This window comes from Corvus cornix, chromosome Z (assembly GCF_000738735.6).
Source record: "Corvus cornix cornix isolate S_Up_H32 chromosome Z, ASM73873v5, whole genome shotgun sequence".
Classification (NCBI taxonomy): Eukaryota; Metazoa; Chordata; class Aves; order Passeriformes; family Corvidae; genus Corvus; species Corvus cornix.
The window spans coordinates 49,249,175-49,260,818 of record NC_046357.1 but is presented as its reverse complement, the minus strand read 5'-3'; positions in this window follow the sequence as shown (position 1 = coordinate 49,260,818).

Below are 11,644 nucleotides of genomic sequence, written 5' to 3'. Positions count from 1 at the left end.
TAGTTTAGTAGCTTTTCTTTGCTTGTTCTCTTCCTTCTTATTTTGAGAGGCTACTTAGTGCAAGACATGAGTGGAGCTATACTATCTCTATCCCCTGAATATTAGACTGTACACTTCAAATACATTTAATTCTGCTCTTTCAGGGTCCTTTCCTGTGAAAGGAACTGAGTTAAAATGCTTTTATTTTCATGCAGAAATAAACTACAGCATTTATAAAAATAGTAGGGATTCTACCCAGAGGAAGTAAAGCAGCTTCCAAGATTTTATCTGTCAAATAAATAGGGTTTGATTTCCTTTCTTGAATTGTTTTTTTGTTTGTTTGTTTCTGCGTTTTCAGTGATAGCTGGCTGGTATTCTAGCTCATAAGAATAATCAGAACAATTCATCAGTGTCATAGTTGACATGCTGCCTAGTGGAACAGTAGGAAAGAATGCCAGCTGAATGCAAATTGAGATAGAGTTCAGGAAATAATTAGATTTTTAATTGTGAAGGTCTTCGTAATGTTTCTGTAGCTCTTGCAACAACTGATTTCTCCTTAAGAAGCGGCAAGGTGAAAAGCAGGCCATGGTATTCAGGGGAGAGGAGAAAAATCTGGAAAGAAACACACAAACTTTGAGGATACTTAAAGAAAAAGTGGTGAATTCCTGAGATACATGTCATCACCCAGACCTGCTTGGTCACGGCAGTGGAAAATACTTTTTTCATTAATATCCTTATCATGGACCTGAGAATATTTATCTATCTGGGAGAGAATTTTACAGCTCACAAAGAACTGACATATTGAGTGGAGTATTGGAAAGAGGTTTGTACAGTATCCTTATAAAAAAAGTGACTAAGTGATAACATCCTCTTTCTTTTATTACGGCTAAATCTATTCACTTTATAAAACATTTTATTTGCTTATATGAAAGGTGAAAACATGTCTTTTTGGTATGTGAAAACATACCAGCTTTCTGATAGCACATGTGATTCAAAACAGATTATCACAGCAAGAACAGATTATCCATAATTGACTTAATATCACTCTTACTGTATTAACTCTAATTAACTAAAACTAGCCTCAGCTTAATTTTTTATATTGTGAGCATGCTTAGTTCAGGAATTCTTTGTCTTGTTTGCTTAATTGTATGTGTCAAACCACACTTTGCAAAAAAAAACATTCTTCAGTATGTTTGTACTGATCTTTCCATTCAGCTTATATTGATTATATAACATATTGTTAAAGAGTGGACTGGTCATGATTTCTTTGGTTATCCTTGAAATTTTCATAGAATCGAGAGAAACTACATATATTAGGGGGTTTGTTTTCAGCACAGAATTTGGCTTTTATATGAATAAAACAGAAAATTGACTCACTTTCCCACATTAAAAGTTAATGGAATTGATGTTTAAACATGGAAACTTTGTTACAAGGCTTACGCTTTTTTGTATGACTTGGTGTCTCATGGTTCTTTGGAGTGTGGTTTTGAATGAGGAATCACCTTTAAATGATGTTTAAATAAATGAAGCATGTGTCAATAGCTAGAAAAGTAACAGCTAGCGGAGGGGAAGGTAGAGGGAAGTGATCTGCCAAGTCGTAATTTTAAATTTTTAATCTAAGTTCTTACCACACTTTGATCAGAATCAGACAGAATTGTCTGATGCATAATGGCTTGTGCCCATGTAGAGCTCACAGAAAACTTAATTTGTCTCATCAAACAGATAGGCACACAAAGCATCAACCTACTAGCATTATTTTTAATCTCCATTACTATCTCTAATTGAGGTCTAAGAAGTTACTGAGAAGATTGAATTCATAAATGCTGTATTAAGCAATAACTATATATATATATGAACACAGATTGAGTAACTTTTGCATTCCTGTTACTTGAAATTATGATATTTCCGCATTAAGAATGTTTTGTTTTCTTTTCTTAGTCTTGATCTTTTGAAGGGGGATGATTTCTGGTTATAGCTTGTGTTAATTTTGAAGGTAATCAGCTTACCAATTTACCATCAAATCAAAACACCTGCTCTTCATCCATTTAAAATCCCTTAGGAGGGATATTTTAGTTGCATAAAAAAGAAAAACCAGCTCAACACTATCTTAGTGTAGGTTTTTACATTTAAAACCCTGAAAGCTCAGTCCAGAAATGTAGTTACCACAGAGCTCAGGTTAAGTAATTAAAGTTTCCATAAATTTTTTTAGCACTGCCTAAAGTAATTTATATTCACAAAAGATGAGAGGTCAGCCTTTGCTTTGAAATGGATGTATCTTATTCTCAAAAAGAAATACCATGTAATATTTGGGAGTGAGTAAAATAATGCTTTCAGAGCAGAAACACAGTTATTTGTGTTATTTATCTTTTCTATTCGGTAGCTTACACACATAAATGCACATACACTCACATATATTCCTCTCCCCCAGAAACATCTGGGGAATTTTAGTGCTAGAATGAAAATTCATTTCTGATTGAGTGTAACATTTTTATTTTTGCCACTTTTTTTGCATGGTAGGGAACAGGAAAATGAAAAGATTTCTTCACAACATCCTGGAATCTGATAGAGATGGATAGCTTTTGCAGAGAAACATAAGATAAGGAAAGCAGACTTAGAAAACCAACACATGAGGAGAGCTGCCTAGCAGCTATAAAATCAAAACTTCTCCAACAAGCTAATGCTAGGAGAGGGAGATGAATGCTAATAAAAACAGTGGAATTGTAGTAATGTTTCACTGCACAATATAAGCATTACAAAGGAGCCCTCAACACCCTGAATATTCTACAACATAAAAAGATTTGGCTATAATGAGGAGAATACAATTAGAGCTTTTGAACTTACCCAGATGCAAAAACCCCATATTGTTTACCCAGTTATTACTCAAGAAATAATACCTTATCCAAAAGTAGTAGACATCCTATAATATTTCTTCTGATTTCAAAATATTCTACCTCAAGCCCCAGATCACCTATTTAATCCTCTTTCTGGAGTTTTTGTAAACCTTAGAAATAAATAGTCACAAATATGGCCTAGTCTTATTCTGTATATTCTTCTTAGTAAAGACATCTAAGCTCTAATTAAGTCAAAAAACTTTGTTCCTCCTCCTTAGAAAGGGGGGACAGGAGGTGGGGGGGGAGAGGGGGAATGAGAGAACGACTAGTAAAATCCATCATTTTTTCACTAAACATTTGGCTGAGGAATGTTTGAATACAATAGATGGAGTTTGAACTTTAGGGAAATTTTCTTTTATTTGAAATGCATTATTGTTTAATTGCTCTGTGTTAAAATAGTTTATTGTTTGTCTCATTTTCTGATGATTAAAACTAGACTATAAGCTATTTTATATTTTTTTTATTTCATCTTGAGAAGGAAACCATTACAGATGGTAAACTGTGAAAGTACAATGTGAGAAGTGAAAACCTAACTTGACTGGGGATTCCGTTTATATTTAAGGTATTAAGACAGAGACAATTTTTTACAAAATTGGTTCAATTGCTAAAGTGTGAAAAGTTTCAAAAGAGCAACTGAAGAGATTTTTGGGATTTAGCAACAGGAAAACATACGGAAAACATAGTACTTAATAACGTATCAAAATGAAAAAAATATGTTAAAGAAAAATAAAATTGCAGTTTTCATTTTCTTATTCCTTCTGCTCAAATGTTCTTGTCTCATACTATCTACCTGATCTTTCCTACTGATGAGCTGACACTCTCTTGTCTTCTTTGAAATTCCTCTTTCCAATATCTTTGGCATCCATCTGCTCTCATTTGCTTTTGACTTGACATCTGAAAGGCTTTGCACTCTCAGAAGGCCAATGCTATTGATGGCTGAGCCTCTGTGCCTTCATGGATCTTCTCTTTCACCAGTATCAGAATACAGTTTTCTGTCTCCCTGCAAGTGACCTTTATTTCTTCTCACTTATCAGCTTGGATGATAATCAAGATTTTCATGAAAACAAATTAGCAATTAAACCTCTCTCAAATTGCTTTCTATAAATTATTGCTGATTTTTACATAGAAATTAATCAACTCTGCATATTTGTCCTTCTAAATTGTCGTGATATGTGAGAGGTGGGTTCAATACATTTATTATGAGGTGGGCAGTTCACTTATGCAGAAAACACACATTCCTAAAAGGGATCGATAATCTCTCTATGGTTAATGTTTGCCTATGGATTCAGTACATTTTGGAATATAAAATATGACTTTAGAAGCTGATTAGCTGTTTTTAGGCAGAGATTCTTCAGCTGACCTCTGTGTCTGAGTCTCACTTTCAGAAAACTACCTTAACACCCCTTGAATCCCATTCCTTTGAAGTGGGTCCACAAGGTAATTTCCTTAGAGAGGAAAAAAGTGCCGAAATGAAGATGGAAATAGGGATGCCTCACAGGCACACTGCACAAATCATGTGTTTAATTTTAGTTTTACATATTGGAAGAAAAATATGGGCTTTAAGCTCTCCTGTAAACCTCAGAGTTTCTGTGATTTTTGGAGTTGACTGCAGATGACGATGGAAAAGGAACTATTTCAGTAATAGGTAGGTGAGCAGTATTGACTACACATTTCAGATCACTGTCACAGAGAGACATTCCGTGGTGATGGAGCAGAGCATGGCCAAGGGTGCCAGCACCACGAGGTCTACAAATGACAGATGGAGCAGTGGTGCTGTATGAAGTCCACTTAAATCAGCATATTGTCAGATACTCTTACTAGGGCTTTTTCAGGGGCAGTCTACTCTGAAACTTAGTCTGGTTTTCTGGTTAGATGAGTGTATAACATGCAGTGGCAGACTTACTGCTCAATTCTGTCCAATGATGAGAAGGCTGCAACCGGCAGAATTTGAAGATTACTAGAAGGCATTCCCTAAACTGGCCACAAAATGCACAAAGGTGAAAAGCCTCATTTTCAAAAGCAAGGGTTTTTTCAAGCATGTCTCTGGTGCTTTCTCCATAATACAAATTTTCTTGGTGCCCCAGAGAGTCATTAGAATGCTTTCAAAAAGCTCAAGACAAATTGTGTTGACAGGTACAAGATAGTACTGAGTAGGGGCTGGAAATAACACTGGGAAAAATGTATATTTGGTAGGTCTAACATAAATTGTGCCAACTGGTCATGTGAACCAAATATCAAATTAACTTCCTAAGGTGTACACTGTTCTCAGAAACCTCTAAGATCAAGTAGAGCAGGAGCATGATAAAAGGGGAAAGAATCTTTGCAGAAGAAGCAGAAAGAAGGGTTGACAGGAAGGATATGTCTGTTAGCATATACGATGGAAATACAATATCAGTAAAAGATCCAACGGTCAGTCTGAGGAAATGGAAAGAAACGGAAAATGTACTTCTAATTTCTTTGAGAATATCTGATCAAATGTCATCACTTATGTATGAATGTTGATGCATTTGATATTTTGTAAAAAATCTTTTCTGGATCTCCTTGGGAGGCTTGCACTGCTGGCAGCAGATATGGTATGCCAATGGAGTTGGAGTCTGAGCATCACTGAAACCAAATCTTTATTTCTCAACAACATCCAGCTATCTCTGTGTGGAAAATGCTGGTAGCTTGCTATAACACCCCAGGGAGTAGATCCAAGAACTTTTGATGATCATTCTGCTACAAACCTTTTATTTTTCACTGTCAGGGCTGCAAATTGAATTCTCAGCTGAAGTCCACAAATATTGACTGTAGACTTGGTTTGCCAACATAAACCAAACCAGATTGTTACAGCAGATTTAAGATGTTCTCTTTTATAGCACTCATTGCAAGTATCTGACTTAAAATATCAAACCCCTTAACAGTTTCGAGATATGCATGTACAGAAATAGAGTGTGTATATGTACTTTTTACAGTTGTTTAATAAATCCTTATAATATTACATTTGCATAATACTCTTTTGTATTTTAATTTTGGATTGGTGAACTTTCTTTACAGGATACTTCTTTTTTGCTATAGTCAAAAACACAAGCGAGATTTCAGATTTAAAACTGATCTCAGAAAAGCCTATTTTATAAATCCTATCATAACAGAGTTGCAGCTAACCTTGGGTCAGAATTTCTCTTGGAGAGCAGTTGGAAATTAAGTATAAACTTTTCACAGTTCACTTAAAACTTTATAAAGTACTCTACACTACAGAGCATAGTATATTATGCTTTCTAAACTAGTTTTCTGTTCTATTTTATTATTTGGCCATATGTTTTGGGTCAACACTACGGTATCATGCAGTTGATTTTACTTTTTAATAAAGTTGAGAATGCAGATTTTTATTGTTCACTTGTAAAATGGGTTATATAAACAACATGCTATATGCACAACTGACCTACAAGTACTCTTTTGGAGCTCCTTGTGGAACACAGTAACTACACCATCATCATTATGCACTTTGTGTTGGTCCAAAGCCATTCAGAAGGTCATTTCAAATGTTGTCTCCCACTGTGCCTAACATACCTTACTGAAAAAATAATCTTTGGTTCCCACCACTGCTGTGAAGTTCTCTGCTTTAGACTTCACTATGTTACTGTGTCAGAGAAGTATAAAAGTATGCCCTAGAGAATGCTTGTTTTCCTGCCTAGGGTATTTTGATATATTAACTTCTCTGTAACAGGAGTTTGGAATCCAGCTCAATATTCAAGGAAAGTTCAAACCTCCAAAACATGAACCAAGGTAACAAAATTCTACTGTTCAACCTCACTTTAGCTTCATTCAAAAATTATTGTCCAATAAGCAAATCTTGGCCACAGGGCTCAGTCCAATCCATTGACCACTACATCAATGCCAAGACTCTCCTTTATACCCTGGATTCTGTACCAGATGACAAAGTTCCAAGTTAAATTGGTGAAACCTAAGTTTTGAGATGGGTAAGGTTTCAGTGAAATTCACTTCAATCTGGATGAGATTGAGAATTCTGATAGCATTCCAGGTATAATTAACCATGCTCTCTTGACTCAGAACTCAGTACTCTGCAAACCTGCCTACTTAATTCTCTATTTGTTCTCACAAGGTCCACAGACTTCTGGTTCCTCTTGTAAAGAGGAATTTGTAGCAACTCCACACAAAGTGATCCAAGATAATTTCTGCTTTTCAGAACTTATGGATGATTAAGAGCTAAAGATTTAATGTTTCAAAAATACAAGAGAAGTAGGAAAAACACTACATGATTATTCAAGAGTGATAGAGCAGCTTTTCTCTGTGTCTAGCCAGGGTCAACACACCACAGTACTTTTCGACACCCAACATGAGGCTCAAGGAATTTGAGACTAGTAACTGGGAGATATAAAGGGCAAAACATGGATGGAACACTGTAAGAGAGCAAAATGGTGGTGGGAAATCTTGGTTGTTCCAATTTTGAAGGGATGAGGAGTGGATTAGGTGTAAATTCCCCAGTTTTATTCAGTGCTATGATGGTGTTTTGATTTTGATGTGGCAAATAATTTTTTGTTGATTGCAAGGCTTGTGCGATAAATATGGCTTTAATCATAAATCTTAAAATTGTGATTCAAAGAGGCTAGACATGAAATATATTGAGTTTTCATGGCAAGGTTTTGGTGGCAGAAGGGTTGCAGTGGTGGCTTGTATGAGAAGCTGCAAGAAGCTTCCCTTGTGTCCCATAAAACCAGTACCAGCTAATTCCAAGATGGACCCACCTCTGGCCAAGCAGCAGTGGTGACAGTGCCCTGCAGATAACATGGTTATATGTAGGTATAGATACAGGCCCTTACAGTGCAAGAGAACTGCCGCAGCACTCAGCAAAAGTGTACCAAAATGGCTTCTTCTGAAAGAATTTGAAGTTTGGAAGTTGTCTCACATTTTCTTCTTGTATATCACCATAAACATCAAAACTAGATTACTCTGATCTGGTCCAGTACAGCAATCCATAAACTCTCATGTACTGTACCTTCCTTGTGGACAAAACTTTTAAGGAATATGACACTCAGGAAATGCCATCTATGAAAAGAATAATGGATCACTCTGATTTTTTATTTTAATCAAACTATCACAGAATAGCTAAAGATCATCTAGTCCAACTCACCTGTAATGAGCAAGGACATCTTCAGCCAGCCCAAGCTTTTTAGAGTGCTTGAAAAGACAGGGCACTTACCACCTCTCTAAAAAACTTGTTCCAGTGTTTCACCACTCTCATTGTAAAAAGTTTTTCTTTTATTTAGTCCAAATCTACTATCTTTTAACTTAAGAACATTACCCCTCGTCCTATTGTTTCAGACCCTGTTAAAAAGACTGTTTCCATCTTTCTTTCTAGCGCCCTTTAAGTCTTGAGTTTCCACAAAACTGTGTGTCTGGAGCCTTCTGTTGTCTGAACCACCACAACTCTTGGTCTTTTCTCAGAGGAGAGGAGTTTCTGTCCATTTTCATTGCCCTCCTCTGGATGTGATTCAATGGGTCCATGTCTTGTGATGAGGACCCCAGAGCAGGACGCAGTACTACAGGCAACGTCGCATCAAAGTGGAGCAGAGAGGGAGTATCATGTCCCTCAACTATGGAGGCAGTAATTTCATCTCAGTAATTTACATGCTAAAAATTGATCCTGTGATAAACCAGGAAAAAAAATGGAAGAACAAGGACATTCCACTTCTCATCACATCTCATATTTGACACATCTTTTTCAGTCTGATACTTGAATAAGTACTTGAATAAGTAGAAGGGTTGTGATTCAGCGAGGTTTAAAAACAGACTTTTTACTTTTGTAAATATGTCTCAAAATGTAACACTGAGTTTCATTTTTGTCTGGCAGAGGAAAGAATATTAATAGATAACTGTGGGATTGAATCTATTTGTATTGATCCTAGAGGTTTTTCTGCTGATTGTAAACCACTTAAACTGAAGGTCTGTACCTTAGGACATAAAGCAGAGGCTCTTAAGGAAAGCAGACCTTTAGTGTTCCATCCAAATTTGTAATTCATATAGTTAATATTGTGTCTTATATTCAAATTTTGGATTATATCTACAGAACCATACAGAAGAATGTTTAATTGTGGGTTGGATTTTGGGGTGGGTGAGGTATACATTTTCAGCACTTCTCTTTGCACTGTTGTTGTTTCCTCTTTTTCATGATCACAGATTGGGGGTTCTTTACAAGCTACTTCAAAATTGCTCACACTATTCATGCAGTTCACTGACAGGTGTTGACATCATTGCATGATGAAATTGAACTCATATGTTTAAGTAGGCAAGTTTATAACGGCCTAAATTTTCTTGGATAAAAAAAAGAAAAGTGTTTCTACACTAACTTCGGGTTCCATACCATCGCCTTTACCTAAGAACTTACACTGCTTTTTTTGTTTAGCACACTACACTGGCTTTGCATTAGAAAAACTCTGGTTGCCACTGCAGTTGATGTGAAAGGACTATAGAATATTAGTGCTTTAAATAATGGTTATCTCATTAATTCCTATTTTTCCTTTATGCTACTAGCAGTTGAGATACCTCTTTCTGACAAAGACGAGGAAGAGTATGAGCTAAATACAAACACATTGTAAATATTTAATTACATGTACAGGACACATCTAAAGAACAAACTAATGGTGTGTAGTAAAAATTCTGTTTGTTAGCCCCTATTCAGAAAAACTAATAGTGGCCAATACCTACTGGCTGGTACCAAGGATCAACTCCTGTTTCTCTCAGAAACCTTAAGACAACAAACAGTATTAAACATGCAGCAACAAAGTGCTATCCTCTTTCTTGTGTTTTTCTCCTAAGCAAGGCTGAGACATGTAAGACCATAAGAACCTTTAAGTTACACAAGTACTCATAATCCCTCACATCTCATTCAAATAAAGGCTTTAAAATGACCTGACGCTCTCTGGTCATCTGGCGCTACAAATAAATTTACAGTAACCACAGAAAACCAAAACTAAACAAAACTAAGTTTTTTATTATAAGATGACTGCCTAATTCTACAGTCTAACAAATCAATACTTATTCCTTCACTCTCCTGAAAAGCAGCAGAGACTAGATGAAACAGTGGATAAAGTATTTCAGTTGTGGAAAAAATAACAAAACTAATTTTCTAAGTACTGCACTTCTCAAGTTACTCTGTAAAATTCAGAACACGGTGAAAATTACTTGTACACAGTACAGTGAAAACAATACTTATTTAATCAAAGCAAACAGACTGGGATCCTAATGTAAGACAGTACATTCAGAGGAAGGTGACTTGCTCGCCTGTTTTCTAAATAATTAAATTAGCAAAGTAAAGTTGTGATAGAAGGAAAAATCTTTCCACATAAGAATGAAAAAAAATTCCAAGGCATAATAAAAAGCAATTCTTTAAAAAGAAGAAAAATGAAATTATGTTTATTTTCTGATTCCCATGTTTTGAAGCACAATTTTACTTGACTAAGTTTGAGGGAATTAGCTTATTGTTTTAATCATAGCCCAATAAATGTGAATTTAGATCCAATCTAAATCTGAACTGAAGACACTGTGAAACGAAATGATACTTGGGATTTAGAATTCATTTATCTTTCCAACAGTTTCTATCTAATTAAAGTGAAATATCAATCCTGAGTGATCACTAGGATCAAAAGCCATTATCATGAACACTCATGAACCCAAAGAATTAGACAGGCACTCTACAATTTTGCAGTGCCATGCAAAGAACATCAAATGTCTATATTTGTTGCTGTAAGAAAAGCCAAACAGTATCAGATCAAAGGCCTCTCTTACTGAGTAACCTCTCTCTAAGAGTGTCCCAAGGCAGAAGTGTAAGTAATGGAAGAGCACTAGAACAGGGCATACAGGATGTGATATTTCCCAAACAACCCCAGGGGCTCCACCCTTTTCAACTAAGAAACTTGATGGGTTAATTTTTCTATTTATGGATTATTTTCCATAAATTAAACTTCTTTCCTCTTGAGTCCATATAGAATTCTAGTCTATAACAGACCCTGTTGCTGTAAAAGTCCTTTTCTGTTGCTAGTTTTGAACTACTCCCCTGCTATGTTTATCAAGTACCTCACAGGGATTTTTTTCAGCAGAAGTACTAGTGGACAATAAATTACTTTTTTGAATGTCTATGCCATCCAAGAGTTTAATCTTCTCTCAGGTTCCCTTCTGGACAGATGGCTGCTTGCTTAACTTCATTGTTACCCCTAAGGAAGGTACCCTTGATCTGCCCTTGACCTGCCCTTGACCTGCATCATCTTCCACTGCATCTACAACATTTTGATTCCAAGAGTAAAGATGGATTTGAAGGAAATCCCCTCTTTGTACCACTCACTCCACACTGAACAGTTTTGATGCATAAGAACTAGATTTCTTCCAGACAAAAAAAAATCAGCCTGACCAGATTTGCAACAAGCAGAAAGCTTTGAACTGTGTGCATAGTAGAAATATTTGGCTGCAAGAAAAACTCCCAAGCTATCTACAGTGTAGGTGTAGGGTCCTTAGCGTTAGCTGCTCTGCTCAGTTAGTACAGCTGGGTGCCTCATCCCTCTGAAACATTTTTAATTCTAATACAGTGTCTTGGAGATGTAAGAAGCTAAGTTGTAGTCAGTATTGAAGATACTGGTGTGCATTTCCGCAGCTTAATAACTTCCACTATGCATTCCTTTATAATTTGTAACATGCTGGCTTTTTTGACCGCTAGTAAGCTTTAGGTTGACCTTTCTATGTAGCTATCTCCTAACAGCCTCTCTTGCAGTTGAAATCTACTG